Source organism: Engystomops pustulosus, chromosome 2 (assembly GCF_040894005.1).
Source record: "Engystomops pustulosus chromosome 2, aEngPut4.maternal, whole genome shotgun sequence".
NCBI classification, from domain to species: domain Eukaryota; kingdom Metazoa; phylum Chordata; class Amphibia; order Anura; family Leptodactylidae; genus Engystomops; species Engystomops pustulosus.
The window spans coordinates 76,061,809-76,080,280 of NC_092412.1; positions in this window are offsets into that span (position 1 = coordinate 76,061,809).

The window sequence follows — 18,472 nt, forward strand, 5'->3', positions numbered from 1 at the left end:
AAATCTATTCACTGTCCTGCTGCTTATTGTCATAGTGTTCCTTATGATGTATTACTTAAATGAGAATATTTGTCTCATATTTAGTATTTTATTCCCTATTGACTACAGCTATACAGACACAACATTGATGTGCAGCAGAAGAGATATTCTCTGTTGTAGCTTTTCATAAATCTCTGAATGCTGTGAACAGTGTGCGTCGGTATTACAGCATGGTTTTTCTTTCACAGTGGATAATAATCCACTCCAAAAGTGAAGTAGAATCAATAGATTGTTTTTGTTTTTCTCTGCTACAAAGTTATTTCATATTTACAGATATTTTGATTTCTTCTTTATAATGCACATAAACTGTGTACTGTGTTCCCAAGATGTTGGCAAGAGAGTGACCGTGTATTGACAAGTATGTGACTAAACTGTGACCTAGACTAATAGGTCTGCCTTCCAGACAGTAATAGTTTACATTTGTTGTTCTTTGACTCTTTCTATTGAGTGAGTCAGTTTGTGTGCCGCATTTGAAGTAACATATTGACTCAAGAAGAAAATGCTAAATTTACTTTAACTTTGTTTCCGTTGGCCTCTGCTCGCTAACTGTGCAATTAATTAACCATTACAGTTAGTAGTGGCTCAATGAAATGATGCAAAGCAGTTAATAAAATGTGTATATATATATATATATATGTGTGTGTATATATATATATATATATATATATATATATATATATATATATATATTGTGACAAAGTCACTATTGAATTGGAGAGAAAATGAGTGTTCATGTGTATTACAGCAACCACAATGTGAATTGGGTCGAACTGGAAGCTGTTTTCCATGTGTTGGTCTCTTGGAAGACCTGGTACAGGACTCTAATTGCAGGAGTGGAGACAAGTGTGATCACTGCTCCAGACCAAAGCTTCCACACTACAATGGGTCTAACAATTCACCAGGTGTGCAATCCCTTAAAGAAGGGTGTGGAGCAGTCAGAAGTCGCTCTCTACCTGGAGACACAGAGGCTGGACTGTGTGAGAGCCACACGTGAGTGACACAGGGTTACTGAACGTATTTTCCATGCTGGCAGGGTGAAGCCCTCCAGTGGTTAGTGAGGGCCGCCAAGTGTTTAGTTAGAGCCGGACAGGCAAGGATTTTATTTGATGTTTTGTTTGTTACTGCTGTTTTTGCTGGAATAAATGCACAGTTTCAACTTTAATCCTGCTGTCCAAGAGAGCTTTGTCATTGCCGACCCCCACATTTGAGCTGAACCCCTCCAATATATATATATATATTTAGCAGGGCTAGGATGACGGGTGAGGGTAGGCGCTTACCTTTGGCACCACACTGCAAATCTAAAGATCTAAAGTAATCCATGCCACGGATTACTGCATGGGGTTGCTCATTAAGGATGCGGACAGAGAAAGAAGCAGAAGGAATGCTGGAAGGTAAGTATTATTTAGTTTTTGTATACTGACCCCAATGCAGTGGTGGGAATTATGTGCTTCATTACTATGATGCATTCTGTGCTACATAACTATCGGGGGCTCCTGTGTTACATAACTTTTGGGGGTCCAGTTTTATATTTCTTTGAAGGGGCTCCTGTGCTACATTACTATGGGAGGTTTTCTACTATATTACTATGGTGGGTTGCTGTGCTACATTACTGTAGGAGGCCTGTGCTACATTACTATGGGTTGTGCTATGCTACTTTATTATGGGGGGGGGATGCTTTGCTACCTTACTAAGGAGGTGTTGATGTGCTGTTTTTCTAAAGAAACGGTTCTCTGTTAAATTTCTAAGGGGGTGCTGTGCTAACTAAATTAATGTGGAGTTGCTGGTGTCTCCTCATATGGGAAATTGACACCTTATGGGCCCCCTAAGCCTCTTGGGCCCAGTTGCGACCGCACCCTCTGCACCCCCTCAAGTTATGCCCCTGCCATCAGTTTTGAGGGATAAATATTACTAAGGAGCACTGACATTGATATTGTTAGGGAAGCAGTGTGGAGATGTACTGCAAAGGTTGAAATCAACAGTGTGGCAATTTCTCCAGTTATATGTCATGGCCAGGTGGAGTTGCTATTATGTTCTTTACCTTATGGAGAAGGGTTTCCACCTGTGAGAATTCCTGTAGGAAGAAGACCAAGTGGATCAAGATGGACAAGGTCAGCACAGAAGGAAAAGGACCAGTTGCTGTATATGAAAGGGGTTGCCTGGTTGTTTAAAAATAATATACTGGGACCTAGGGAGGGGGCTGTAAAACAAAAAAACTTATGCTTACCTCCTCTAGCACTCCCGTTGTTCCGTGCTGCTGTCGATCGATGCTGTGTCTCTTTTTGCTTACAAAGCCTCAGGGGAGCTAGGTGAGCGGAAGTAATCTGAGTGGAACGTGTCTGCCTCTGTGAACAAACAGGGGCAGCGCCGGACAATGGGAGTGCCGTAGGAGTTTATCATAAGTTGTTTTTTTTTACAACCCTCCCCCCCAGATTCCCTGTATACACCTGGACAACTGCTTTAATTGTTAGTATCGTATATATTTATGTGTGAGATTGTGTGAGATATATTGATTTGTGCTGTATATTTATTGCTGGTAAGTAGTTATATGTGCACTGTAGGTATCTTTGTGTTTGGTATATTAATTTCTGGTATATATGTATGTGATTGCATACATATATATGTCTTCGGTAAATTCAATTCAGGTATCTGAATGTTCGCTAGAGGTACATATTTTTTATGTTGGCTTTTTCTCAGTATGAACCCTGATTCCACCACATATTTTGCAGTGATTTTACAGTATACTGTATATGTGTTTGAGTGGAGGGGGAAGGGTTGCTTGTGCGCATAGGGCACCAAAATGCATTGACCCATCCCTGTCATTTAGGGACATTCTTTATTCTGTTAATTTTTATGTAGTATTTGCACAATTATTTTATGCTTTATGAATGATATGTACTTTTTCATATACCAAACGTACTGAAGGGATTGGGGAGATTTACCTTGCATTGTATTTGTACACCAGTGGCCCATCTCTCTCTCTCTCTCTCCCTCCTTCTATGTGTGTATATATATATGTATGTTTATATATACATATTTACTTGGTTGAACCAAGCATGTATGTGTTTAGGAAGGTCAGAAAGAATAACTGTTGTCTGAATAAACACTAGATAACCCCTTTTAATGTTATGTTCCATTGAAATGTTATATTTTACTAAAATGACATTAAAGCATTAATATATGTATATCTTTATAGCTCAATTTTGTCTTCTAGGTTACTATAGTAACTTCAGTCACTGAGAATTAGAGCTCAGTGATTTTATAATGCATTATATGTATTTAGAGAGGTATGTTGTACAAAAATACTGGTTATCAGACCTGTACTGTATATATGTATTACATATAAACTTACTGTTTCCATGGTGGAAAAATATTCAATATTTTTTATGATACTTATGATATGTATTTAATGCACAGTAAAAGCCATAGCTAATAGCTGATACTAAATTAATTCTGCAATTTAGGAAGTTTATCTCTTCGTTTAACAAACCTTTTGTGATCCAGCATTTGTGTATGTTTACAAAAAGATGAAAGGATGTGGAAGGAGTTCTAGACAGAAAGGCCTTAAAAGACAGCAATATAACAATACAGTCTGGACCTAAAATGCTGTCGGTTTAAGAGTCAGCATAGGCATACAGTTTGACAATATGTTGCCTTTACACTATCTGCTTATTTCATCTAGGTTCATGTACTGTGGTAGAAGACACTAACATAGGTGCACTTTTCAATTTGTAGCTAAATGCTGCTTTCTTATGGATGGCTTTATGGTTATATAATTAAATACATGTGTATTTAAGGGCTTGTTCACATACTTTATGCCTTTCTTAAGGGATCAGTTTCCCTCATGATAAATACCGGACAGAGACTGATACAGAATATATCCCATAGAACTACTCTATAAACCCCTAACAGTACCATACAATATTCTGTATGTTGCAACTTCATCTCAAAAAACATGTTTATTCGGCCTTGTTTCTTTCATCAATGCAGTCAAGGAGGCTGGAGACCAGTCAAGCTCTCTCATGCCCCCTCACAACCACTGTGCATGGTAAACCCTCCAAATGTCCCTTGGCACTGCCCCCTGTACATGTCTCAGTGCTCGTATTTGAAAGCGTTGTGCATGCACAGTGCGGCTTGTCCCCAGCTGTATCTAGAGCATCACCGTGCATGCTCGAGTAGTGTGCATGTTGCTGGGTATGTTGCAGCTGCACTATGGTGGCCAGGTGGTGATGTATACTTTGGTGCCAGGTAAGGCAGTTGGGCCATCCTTGGTAATCGGGGCCGGGCAGCGGCGATAACATCGGCCGGGTCCAGACACACGCCTCTAGGTCCTCGATGTCCCGGCTATATGTCAACCCCTGTGGATCCTATCCTATATAAGGGGGGGAAAGCCAGAGCAGGCAGCTACCTGCTACAGTGCCATCTTGGTTGTCTTATGGCCTGTAACATGAATTACAGCCTAATAACAAGTCAAATAATTGTCTGAGAGCTTCCCTCAGGCCATTGAGGTTCTGGGGTACAGAGTTATAGACCTCCACATGGTGAGGCACCACAGTCTCCAGCAGCTGTTACCCTAACGATTCAACTTTGATGAGCTGGAGCATTGTCATCCTTTAAGATGAAATTAGGCCTGTTTTTTTCAATCAGAGGCACAATGACTGGGTTAATTATATTATCAAATTAGTATGGGCCTGTCACTTTATCATTAAGAAAGGTAAGGGCAGTTCTGTCCAGTGTAGCCACACCTGCTCGCACTATAACACCACTACTATATGTGACAACAGTTGAAACCAGAGGTTTACATACACTATTTAAAAAGACACAAATGTATGTTTTTTCTCACTATCTGACAAGCAACCAGAATAAACCATTTTCATTTTAGGTCAATTAGGCCTACCAAAATTATTTATTTTTGTCAAATGCCCAAATAAGGAGCGAGAATTTATATGGTATTGTTATTTTTTTCCCTGAATAAAAAGTTTACATACATTTCATTTGTATTTAATACCATTGCCCATAAACTGATTTGGGTTAAATGTTTTAAATATCTTTCTACAAGCTTCTAAAAATAGTTGGTAGGCTTTTGTGCCAATTCCTCAGAGAAAATTTGTGTAACTGAGTCATGTTGGTTGGCTGACTTTGTTATCCCTAAGCCACTTTGTAACCAGTTTGGCAGTATGCTTCGAGTTGTTGTCCATTTGGAAGACCTATTGGCATCGAAACTTTAACTTCCTGGTTGATGACTTGAGATGTTGCTTCAGTATTGCCACATAATGTTCTTTGCCCATGATCTCATATATTTTGTGAAGTGCACCAGTCACTTCTGCAGGAAAACTACCCCACAACATGATGCTGCCACCCTCATGTTTCATAGTTGGGATGATGTACTCAGGCTTGCAAGCTTCTCCTTTGTTCCTCCAAACGCAATGATGGTCAGACCACAGGACATGTCCCCAGGTGCCTGTTCCTCTCTTCATTTGCAAAATAAATGTGTTTTGCAAAGCGAGCAGTGAAAATTTTGCCTCAAAACCGAGTCTATGGCAATCCCTGAGTCACAAAGAGTGGCTTTGCAAAATTTGGTGATTCCTAAAGCGGACACATACACACTTAGCTTTATATATTAGATTTTGGTAATCCTAATTGACCTAAAACGGGAAAGGTCACATAGTTAGAAAAACTGTACATAGCATAGTGGTGTCTCATCCAGCATAGATGGTCCCTGGCCCATGCAAGATGAGAGTGGTTTGGTCAGGAACCCTTGCAGACCACACTGATGCCTGCACTGTGTGCCCTTCATCATGCGGTTTCACTGGACATTGTTCACAATGAAGTGGCCATCAATGTGGGGTGTAGCCAGTGTAGCTAAGCAAGCTTTTTCTGTGACTCCTCTAGTCTCTCCTCATCTCTCTTTTACAACATACAGATCTGTGACCCTTTAAGCTCAGTGGCCACTTCCGCCTGATAACATCCTGCTTGAAGCCTTGCAATGGTGACATGCTTTTGATTGACTGTTAGGTGTTGTCTTAGTTACATGATGTGAAAATGTGCACTTAATAATGAGAAGGGCTCTTTAAATGCCAATTCTGAATGCGCCAGGAAATTTATATGGTGATTCATGGATCAAACACTGATTGTGACTTTTCCCATAAATCTCCTAGAGATTAATTTATTACAGAACAGCAAGTTGTAGAATAAGCAATGAAATAATGAACATATGACATATGCATTCAAAAGTTTAGAGAAGGTCACATTAAGTTCACCTGTAAAGGTTAGAGTACAGTTTAGGTTCCTCCAGAAATTTCATCTACAAGCCGAACTTTTTGTGTATATACTGTATGGTAGTATTTATATATCAATTATTTTCTCTGCTTCCATACACTAGTAGTACTACTAGTATAGTATTTTTCATATTTTCTAGCTATAAGTATTTTTTACATTAGCTCTTATTATTATATTAATAGAGTGGAAAGACCTTGCTCTACCACTGTCAGTGCCCACCCCTGCCTTGACAAGATAACTAAATATTAGAATCAGAGGAATGGACAATTACTATTTATTTAGCTTCACTATATTGTGAAATGACATTACTCTTAATAAAAATGACTTGTATTACTCCCACTTTTCATTGAAAATAGTCACTCCTTATCTTTGACAATGCTTTGTTACCATGACATCCAAAATGAGCTCTGTTTGTAACATGGAATACTTCAAATGAAATTATTTGCACCTTATAATTTGCAGATACTTAGAACTGTGTTCTTGCTGATATGTTCTTTTAAGGTAATTTTATTAGAAAAGAAGTAACAAAGAATAACCTCATCTTCAGAAACGTCAGCTGTGAATTTGAAATCATTGCAATGCACAGGGCGAGTGACCTGGTCTAATCCCTTACGGCTCTGCAAGAACCCATAGCAAGCAAGCTTCCAAGCTACTGTTAATTAGGAGGAGATTGTGTCTGGCATTGTATTAATAAATGAGCTTGTGCTGGCTGATAAAATTGGTTTAAACGTCTTGTATTTTGGGCAAGATTTCTCAACAGTCTTTTACAATATGTTCACAAAGAAATTCTTCAGGGGAGTGTAATTAGCCTTACACTGTTTAATGTCATGCTTAATGATTACTGGGGATGTTTTGATTAGAGACTTAATCTGCCTTTGCATGCAGATGATTGTGGTGTTTAAACCAAGAGCAGGAATCTTTAAATAAATGTGATCCATGTAAATGAACAGTTGCATAAAGAACAAGGGGGTCACTACATGGATCTCCAATAAACACAGAGTCAATTAAGAAATGAAGAAGATGCAACACTTAAAGGCAAACTTCTTTATTTTCACAGAGAGAACTATTTTTTTGAAACATACATATGTCTATACATATATCTGTGCTAAGACCCTCCACATTGCATTTGAAGTGTGTTAAAAAAAAAAAACACACAATGGGGCAGATTTACTTACCCGGTCCATTCGCAATCCAGCGCGTGCGTTCTCTGCGGTGGATTCGGGTCTTCCGTCGATTCACTAAGGCAGTTCCTCCGACGTCCACCAGGTGTCGCTGCTACGCTGAAGTCCACCGAGGCCCGGAATACACGATCCTATACTTGGTGAAGGTAAGTGCGTGTCCCACGACACTATTTTTTAAAAAAAATGCAGCGGTTTCTCCGAATCCGTCTGGTTTTCGTTCGGCCACGCCCCCGATTTCCGTTGCGCCACAATTTGCTCGCGTGCGCCAAAAACCCGGGGCAATTCAGGGAAAATCGGCGCAAATCGGAAATATTCGAGTAACGCGTCGGGAAAACGCAAATCGGGCCCTTAGTAAATGACCCCCATTGTGTGAATGCAGCTTACCAATATGGCACTGGGACACACTGCTGTATATAATATATTATTTTCAATGGGGGAAAAATATACATATATTATAATGTGTTGAGTGGTCACAGGGTATTTTGATACATGCTGGGGCACAGCATGGTCATTTGTAAGGTACCATATATACCATGGTACCATGTATAAGTCTAGTTTTTCAGCACCAAAAAACTCAGCTTATACTTGTGAAAAAAGTATAGGTTTTACCAGGTGCCAGGGGCCTCGGCTAATACTTGGGTCGGCTTATACTCGAGTATATACGGTATATATATTATTTAGCAGCATGGTTTAGGACATGGTTGTTATTTCAGAGTCTATGCTGTAAGTGACTAGTATTTTCTTGGCTGCAGTGGGGAGAAGTTATGTAAAAGCAGAGGACACATTCAGAAGAAATAAGTCACAGCCGGGAGTTGCCACCATAAATTTATTTCAAGATATGAAAGGGGATACTTAGACTGTATAGGGCCCAGAATTTGCTAATGGCCTCTGCTCCTTATTTCACTCCTCCTGGATGCAATTTTGCATCGGGGAAAGAGGCCCCTCTACTGGAAGTCAATGGGGCACATGTATCATTTGTTTTCTTTTGCTACTTTTTAAAGTTGAAGTCGGCATACTTTAGCAGTGCTATGTATCTTTCTAAATTTCCTATAGTGATGCATGTCTTTTTTCTTCTTTATCTGGTATGTGGGGTTTTTGATTTTTTTTCTTTTTTTTTGTTGTATCTTGTTTTGCACCTAAAAAGTCTCTACTTTCTCAAAAAAAGTCGGAAAACAAAGAAATCAGTCTTGGAATGATACATTTAGGAGCACTGCAACACTTCATTTTTTAAACTGTTTGTATTATTTTAAACAGTACAGTATTAATATAAACACACAATTGGTTTGTGTCCCGACAACCAAGGGACACAGAATTATCATTAGACAGATGGCATTACACAATTTTGCTGAGTTACTCTGGAATTCATATAGAAGTCTGTTCCTCATTAAAGTCCAGATAAAATTTACGATTCCGAGAGATAGCTGGTATTTATCTGAATCTGTTGGTATTTATCTGTTTTCCAGTGTCCCTCAGAGTCTGTGTGAGTTTTCACGTAGGGTCTTATAACATTCAAATAATGAAACCAAATAAACTAAAAAAAATCTATACATTTAAGGAGAAAGCCTGCCAAAAAGTCAGAGGGTTTACTATGGGATTAGGGGATTGTTAAAGCCTGGCAACAGGTGGTTATCTCCTTAGATCTCATATTAAGCACTTCTTAAGACCCCTAGTTGCAAAAAAGTCCCCAAAAATCAAAGAACCTGCAAAAAGAAGACAAAAAAACAAGTCAAAATAAAGGTACATGCTCCTTTATTCTATGGGTTTGGGTCTCTTGAAAATAACAATCTAATATTGCATCCAACTGGTCTATATAAGTTTTAAGGTCTATAAATATATACTCATTAGTACAATTTGGCAGATTTCTATATGTATTTATGCTAGATTTCTGGACTGTATTAAAAATATTTTACATATTTTCCCCAATTGTTGATTTACATCTGTTTATTAAAATGTACTACCTTTAACCCCTTCTGGGGTGCAGGTGCATGGAGAGGGCTCACGAGCTGTGGGCCGTCTTTGCTGCATATGCAGCAAAGGCTTACCGGTGTTTTCCCGGCAATTGCCGCTGCTGGCTTAAAAAAGATGGTGGCGCATGGGCGCGGCCAACTTGCCGCGGATTCTCGCTCCCCGTGACGTCATCGGGGAGCTGCGATCCATTGTCCAAGCGTCCATGGTAGGGACCAATCGCTTGGTCCCTACCAGCATCTGATCGGAAGGGACCCTTGTACAATTTGGCCACTGCCTAACAACCTACATAAAGAGACTTTTTGGAGTTACCGCACATATTTTCCACTGGTTAGTAAGCTGGATACTTCTGTTGTACTGCTTGCACCCCTCATCTCCAGCCAGACACGTTGTTGCGGTCTATTGCACCCCTGATGAGCCTGCAATGTTCATGTATGTGAACGACCATATTGATATGTATGCTGAGTAAACTAAACTAACAGCGTCCTTTACCATACACGCACTTCTCTGAAATTATCACTTTCCGGACGGCTGACTAAGAATTGCTCCCTTGGGGACTATAATTTTAGAACCAAACTATATCTATATTTTTTATCTTTTGTTATTGTTAAATTAAAAGTTAAGTTTTAATACGGTCATTCACCTATTTTGTACTTGTTTAGTAGACTCACCTAGGTGTAGTGGGTAGGAGGTCCAAACCATCCACCCTTGTGTAAATTTTGTTTATTTATTACAATCAGCACATTGTAATGAATGAGGAGGAAAATCCCCATATACTGCCATACTGTAGTATGATAGGATAGATCAGACTAGGTTAAAGTACCCTAGGGAGTCTGAAAAATAGTCCAAATATAAAAAAGTTTTTTTAAAAAAAAATTATAATAAAAAAACCTATCTAACCTACCTAAATTCAAATCACCGGCTTTCCCTTGAACTTATATTAATATTAACCCCTTAACGACTTGGCCTTTTTTAGTTTTTTCACTTCCATTTTTCACTCCCCACCTTCAAAAATCTATAACTTTTTATTTTTCCACATAAAGAGCTCTGTTATTGCTTATTTTCTGCGTAACAAATTGCACTTCGTAGTGACGGTATTTAATATTCCATGGTGCGTACTGGGAAGCGGGAAAAAAATTCCAAATGCAGTGAAAATGGTGAAAAAACACATTTGCAACGTTTTCTTGTGTGCTTGGATTTTACAGCTTTCACTGTGTGCCCCAAATGACATGTCTACTTTATTCTTTGGGTTGCTACGATTATGTGGATACCAAATTTGTATAGGTTTTATAATGTTTTCATACATTTAAAAAAATTAAAACCTCCTGTACAAATTTTTTTTTTTATTTTGTCATCTTCTGGCGGCAATAACTTTTTCATACTTTGGTGTACGGAGCTGTGGGTGGTGTCATTTTTTTGCGACTTTTGATGGCGTTTTCATTGCTATCATTTTTAGGACTGTGCGACATTTTGATCACTTTTTATTAATTTTTTTTATATTTTCCAAAATGGCAAAAAAAATTCATTTTTGACTTTGGACGCTATTTTCCGTTACGGGGTTAAACGCAGCAAAAAACTGTTATTATATTTTGATAAATTGGACATTTTCGGACGCGGCGATACCAAATGTGTTTATGATTTTTACTGTTTATTAATATTAATATCAGTTCTAGGGAAAGGGGGGTGATTTGAATTTTTAGGTTTTCTTATTATAATTTTTTTTTTTTTTTACTTTTTTTAACTTTTACTTTTACTATTTTTCAGACTCCCTAGGGTACATTAACCCTAGGTTGTCTGATCGATCCTACCATATACTGCCATACTGCAATATGGCAGCATATGGGGATTTTACTCCTCATTCATTACAATGTGCTGATAACACATTGTAATGAATGGGTTAAAACGAGACAGCTTCGGGCCTCCGTGAGACCCGAAGCTGTCATGGCAACGGATCACCGCACCCCGTGACCGAAACCAAATAAACTAAAAAAAATCTATACATTTAAGGAGAAAGCCTGCCAAAAAGTCAGAGGGTTTACTATGGGATTAGGGGATTGTTAAAGCCTGGCAACAGGTGGTTATCTCCTTAGATCTCATATTAAGCACTTCTTAAGACCCCTAGTTGCAAAAAAGTCCCCAAAAATCAAAGAACCTGCAAAAAGAAGACAAAAAAACAAGTCAAAATAAAGGTACATGCTCCTTTATTCTATGGGTTTTGGTCTCTTGAAAATAACAATCTAATATTGCATCCAACTGGTCTATATAAGTTTTAAGGTCTATAAATATATACTCATTAGTACAATTTGGCAGATTTCTATATGTATTTATGCTAGATTTCTGGACTGTATTAAAAATATTTTACATATTTTCCCCAATTGTTGATTTACATCTGTTTATTAAAATGTACTACCTTTAACCCCTTCTGGGGTGCAGGTGCATGGAGAGGGCTCACGAGCTGTGGGCCGTCTTTGCTGCATATGCAGCAAAGGCTTACCGGTGTTTTCCCGGCAATTGCCGCTGCTGGCTTAAAAAAGATGGTGGCGCATGGGCGCGGCCAACTTGCCGCGGATTCTCGCTCCCCGTGACGTCATCGGGGAGCTGCGATCCATTGTCCAAGCGTCCATGGTAGGGACCAATCGCTTGGTCCCTACCAGCATCTGATCGGAAGGGACCCTTGTACAATTTGGCCACTGCCTAACAACCTACATAAAGAGACTTTTTGGAGTTACCGCACATATTTTCCACTGGTTAGTAAGCTGGATACTTCTGTTGTACTGCTTGCACCCCTCATCTCCAGCCAGACACGTTGTTGCGGTCTATTGCACCCCTGATGAGCCTGCAATGTTCATGTATGTGAACGACCATATTGATATGTATGCTGAGTAAACTAAACTAACAGCGTCCTTTACCATACACGCACTTCTCTGAAATTATCACTTTCCGGACGGCTGACTAAGAATTGCTCCCTTGGGGACTATAATTTTAGAACCAAACTATATCTATATTTTTTATCTTTTGTTATTGTTAAATTAAAAGTTAAGTTTTAATACGGTCATTCACCTATTTTGTACTTGTTTAGTAGACTCACCTAGGTGTAGTGGGTAGGAGGTCCTAACCATCCACCCTTGTGTAAATTTTGTTTATTTATTACAATCAGCACATTGTAATGAATGAGGAGGAAAATCCCCATATACTGCCATACTGTAGTATGATAGGATAGATCAGACTAGGTTAAAGTACCCTAGGGAGTCTGAAAAATAGTCCAAATATAAAAAAGTTTTTTAAAAAAAAAATTATAATAAAAAAACCTATCTAACCTACCTAAATTCAAATCACCGGCTTTCCCTTGAACTTATATTAATATTAACCCCTTAACGACTTGGCCTTTTTTAGTTTTTTCACTTCCATTTTTCACTCCCCACCTTCAAAAATCTATAACTTTTTATTTTTCCACATAAAGAGCTCTGTTATTGCTTATTTTCTGCATAACAAATTGCACTTCGTAGTGACGGTATTTAATATTCCATGGTGCGTACTGGGAAGCGGGAAAAAAATTCCAAATGCAGTGAAAATGGTGAAAAAACACATTTGCAACGTTTTCTTGTGTGCTTGGATTTTACAGCTTTCACTGTGTGCCCCAAATGACATGTCTACTTTATTCTTTGGGTTGCTACGATTATGTGGATACCAAATTTGTATAGGTTTTATAATGTTTTCATACATTTAAAAAAATTAAAACCTCCTGTACAATTTTTTTTTTTATTTTGTCATCTTCTGGCGGCAATAACTTTTTCATACTTTGGTGTACGGAGCTGTGGGTGGTGTCATTTTTTTGCGACTTTTGATGGCGTTTTCATTGCTATCATTTTTAGGACTGTGCGACATTTTGATCACTTTTTATTAATTTTTTTATATTTTCCAAAATGGCAAAAAAAATTCATTTTTGACTTTGGACGCTATTTTCCGTTACGGGGTTAAACGCAGCAAAAAACTGTTATTATATTTTGATAAATTGGACATTTTCGGACGCGGCGATACCAAATGTGTTTATGATTTTTACTGTTTATTAATATTAATATCAGTTCTAGGGAAAGGGGGGTGATTTGAATTTTTAGGTTTTCTTATTATAATTTTTTTTTTTTTTTACTTTTTTTAACTTTTACTTTTACTATTTTTCAGACTCCCTAGGGTACTTTAACCCTAGGTTGTCTGATCGATCCTACCATATACTGCCATACTGCAATATGGCAGTATATGGGGATTTTACTCCTCATTCATTACAATGTGCTGATAACACATTGTAATGAATGGGTTAAAACGAGACAGCTTCGGGCCTCCGTGAGACCCGAAGCTGTCATGGCAACGGATCACCGCACCCCGTGACGTCATCGGGGAGCGATGATTCGCGGCAAGATGGCGCCATCATTCTGAAGCCTCTGGCAGCATTGCCGGCGGCGATCGCAGTGAAAGCACCCGCGATCGGTGCTAGCCAGGTTTCATCATACGAAATCACAAAGCAGCATATGATAAATCTCCTGCATTGTTTTTATGTTTATGCACAAGGCATGGCATTCGGTTTAACCCCTTAGCGGACAGGCCCTTTTTTGTTTTTTCATTTCCATTTTTCACTCCCCACCTTCAAATATGTATAACATTACAATCGCACAGTAATTAATGGGTAAGAACAAGCTTCAGGTCTTCAGAAGACCCAAGGCTGTCATGGTGACATGTGCCCATGCGCCATCTTTTTGAATTCACAGGAAAAGACCAGCGATCGGTGTTAGCAATATGCAGCAAAGACTTACCGGCTATGGAGAGGGCTCGGCCCGCGAGCCCTCTCCATGCACCCGGACCCAGCGCGCGCCGTACTAGTACGGGGCGCGTCGGGAAGGGGTTAATAAACAGTAAAAATCATAAACACATTAGGTATGACCGTGTCCGAAAATGCCCGATCTATTAAAATATAATAATGTTTTTTCACTGCTTTTTACCCTGTAACAGAAAATAGCATCCAAAGTCGAAAATTTTTTGCCATTGTGAAAAATATTTTAAAAATCAATAAAATGTAATCAAAAGGTCCCACAGTCCTAAAAATTATAGAAATGAGAACGTCATCAAAAGTCGGAAAAATGACACCACCCACAGCTCCGTACACTAAAGTATGAAAAAGTTATTGGCACCAGAAGAAAGAAAAAAAAAACAGGTGGTTTTAACTTTTGTAAATGTATTATAAACCTATACAAATTTTGTATCCCCATGATTGAGCCAACCCAAAGAATAAAGTAGACATGTAATTTATGGCGCACAGTGAAAACGGTAAAATCCAAGCCCACAAGAAAACATCGCAAATGCGTTTTTTCCGCATTTTCACTGCATTTGGAATTTTTTTCCTGCTCTCCAGTACACAGCATGGAATATTCAATACTGTCACTATGAAGTGCAATTTGTTACGCAAAAAATAAGCCGTCACAGAGCTCTTTATGTGGAAAAATAAAAAAAGTTATAGATTTTTGAAGGTGGTGAGTGAAAAATGGAAGTGAAAAAACTAAAAAGTGCCAAGTCGTTAAGGGGTAAAAATTGTTGGAAAACTAAGTCTGGTGTTATTTCTAGCATATACAAGTTTAACACGGCACAAACACTTTAAATGTGGTACATCTAATATATAAAGCTGAGTGTGTGTATGTATGTCCGCTAAAGGAATCTGCACCATCGCGTTTACAGTCACCAAATTTTGCACAGCGGCTCTCTGACTCAGGGAACGTAATAGACTATGGCAGCGGTGGCGAACCTATGGCATGCGTGCCAGAGAGGGCATGCTGAGCCCTCACTGCTGGCACGCGCCCCATCCTCCTAACCACTGCCAGGTGCGGAAAACCACTGTCCATACCTGGTTGTCATGGCTGTTAGCAGTATCGGAGCTGTACTCCGATACTGCTAACAGCCATGACAGAGCAGGGTGCTGACACTGCCTGCTCTGTCACTCCGATCACAGCAGCGCACAGGACGGTAAGCGTCCCAGCGCTGGCAGCGTAATGATGTCATTATGCTGCCACCGCTGGGCACCTTACTCCGTGTGCGCTGCAGTGATCAGCCGGAGGAACGCGGAGTCTGAGGTGAGTTTTTTTTTTTGTTCAGCGCATCCACAGGGCATAGTAGATCAGCAGGAGGCTGATTTCCTGCCCGCTCCCGCCCCTCCCCTAAGCAACCGGCCCGAAACTCACTGCGCCGCTACCACAAGCCCCCCCGCCCCCGAACCCCAGCCCGCTATCGCACCCCTACCCCCCCGCCCAAACTCCGCCCACTACTGCAATTTGCCTGCCCAAACTCCAGCCACTCTCTCTACCCCTCCCCCCACCCAACTCCGGTCACTGCCCCCCATCACCCCCTCCCCTGGAACTCATGCCTCATAACCCCATTACCCCAAACTCCATATGCTGCATTACCCCCCCCCCCAGCCCTAAAATCTGGCCGCCCACCCTCTGCCCATCTACCCTACTAACCCCCCCCCTTCTGGAACAACAGACACCTGAACTTCTGCCGGCCAGCATGGCCGCCACCTTGGACAACCAAAGAGTAAGTAACATATGTATTTCTATGTATGTATTTATGTACTGTATATGCATATTATATATTTATATGTGCATTTATATATTTATACCTGTGTGAGGGCTTATTTTTTGCGTAACATATTTTTCTTTTCATTTATTATTCCATGTCGTGTACTGGGAAGCTGGATTTTAATACTTTTGCTGTGCGCTCCAAATCATTTGTCTCCTTTATTCTTTGGTTCGGTAAAATCACAGAAAATACCAGATTTGTAGGTTTTATTGTGTTTTAATACTTTTTCAATAATTAAAACAGTGTACGAAAAAGAAAATAGTTTTGCCATCTTGTGATGCTAATAACTTTAGTGCACGGAGCTGGGGAGGTGTGATTTTTGTTTTCTTAATGAGACGTTGTTTTCATTGCTACCATTTTGAGGACTGTGTAACCTTTTGATAACTTTTTATTACTCTTTTATGTGATATAAAATGGTGTAAAAGTGGCGTTTCAGTGTGTATAGGACTGCTGGAATCCGAGCTCAGACAGTCCTGTGTAAATTGATTCTAAACTAAACCGTCAGTTTTCTGGTTAAATTGCCGTACTGGCACTTTGCGATAAGTAATTAGGTTTTGGGTTGCAGTTTGGGCACTCGGTCTCTAAAAGGTTCGCCATCACTGGACTATGGGGACCGCACTATCGTCGGAATTTCCGTTGATTTCCGATGTGCGCCGCATTGAGAAGGGCTTTTTGTCGAATGTGATCGGATTTTGGCGCATAGGCATCTGCTACACTCGACACAAATCGGGGGGTGGGCCGTTGGACGATCCGACCAATTCGGACAGCGCGCGGGATTTAACATTCAAAATTGTGTCGCAAGCCATGCATTTACATGCACCGGAAAAGTGGGGGTTATGCTTCATCACAAAGGTCACCAATAGTAATGTCCAATAATGGAAGGTTTATTTAAAACAAAGTCACTAATTAAAATAAACATCTGCAAAATGAAGACTTTTCTTCAGGCAAATGGCTTTAACATAAGACAGGTTATCCTCACCATACAGTCTGTAAAGTCCTCCAGCGTCTCTGACCCAGCCCTGAGACAACAGTCGGAGAAAGACTAAGGCTAATAAATGCAAGGCAACACCTGGCCTGGTTACATGGGAGTAGTCATCCCACCCAGCGCCCAGACTACTCCAGTAAAAGCCGCCTCGGATCAGCTGCAGCAAGCAGCTATACTACTTTTAAATAAGGGTCAGAAACCTAAGGTTACTGACAAAGATTAGCGGCTTACTTCACTGAGGCCAGGCACCTCGGTGACACGTATCGGCCCTCAACCACGATACCCTGTGCCTTGTCACAGTAAGAAAAAGGTGAACTCCGGCAGACCTCAGCGGGGAAGCGAAACACATGCAGGAAATTGGACGCACGATCTTAGTGAATCGCGGCAGCTCCGCATTGAGAAGGGCTTTTTGTCGAATGTGATCGGATTTTGGCGCATAGGCATCTGCTACACTCGACACAAACCGGGGGGTGGGCCGTTGGACGATCCGACCAATTCGGACAGCGCGCGGGATTTAACATTCAAAATTGTGTCGCAAGCCATGCATTTACATGCACCGGAAAAGTGGGGGTTATGCTTCATCACAAAGGTCACCAAAACAGTAATGTCCAATAATGGAAGGTTTATTTAAAACAAAGTCACTAATTAAAATAAACATCTGCAAAATGAAGACTTTTCTTCAGGCAAATGGCTTTAACATAAGACAGGTTATCCTCACCATACAGTCTGTAAAGTCCTCCAGCGTCTCTGACCCAGCCCTGAGACAACAGTCGGAGAAAGACTAAGGCTAATAAATGCAAGGCAACACCTGGCCTGGTTACATGGGAGTAGTCATCCCACCCAGCGCCCAGACTACTCCAGTAAAAGCCGCCTCGGATCAGCTGCAGCAAGCAGCTATACTACTTTTAAATAAGGGTCAGAAACCTAAGGTTACTGACAAAGATTAGCGGCTTACTTCACTGAGGCCAGGCACCTCGGTGACACGTATCGGCCCTCAACCACGATACCCTGTGCCTTGTCACAGTAAGAAGAAGTTGAACTCCGGCAGACCTCAGCGGGGAAGCGAAACACATGCAGGAAATTGGACGCACGATCTTAGTGAATCGCGGCAGCTCCGAATCCTCATCGGACAACGCACCTCGGGGATCGCGACGGGACGGGTAAGTAAATGTGCCCTTGTGTTTTAAGACAAAATTTTTACCCCACACTTTCCAAAATCCACTTATTAACCCCCTTATACAGGAGCCTTTGTCTGCTGCTGCTGTGGCACTTAGAAGCTGAGCCGTGATGGTTGCTGCTTTGCCACCGGTCATTAATATGAGCTGTGATTGATTACTATAGGCAATGAGTATAAGACACTTATGTGTGAGGTAAGATGGATAGAGACAGAGACAGACAGACTGACAAG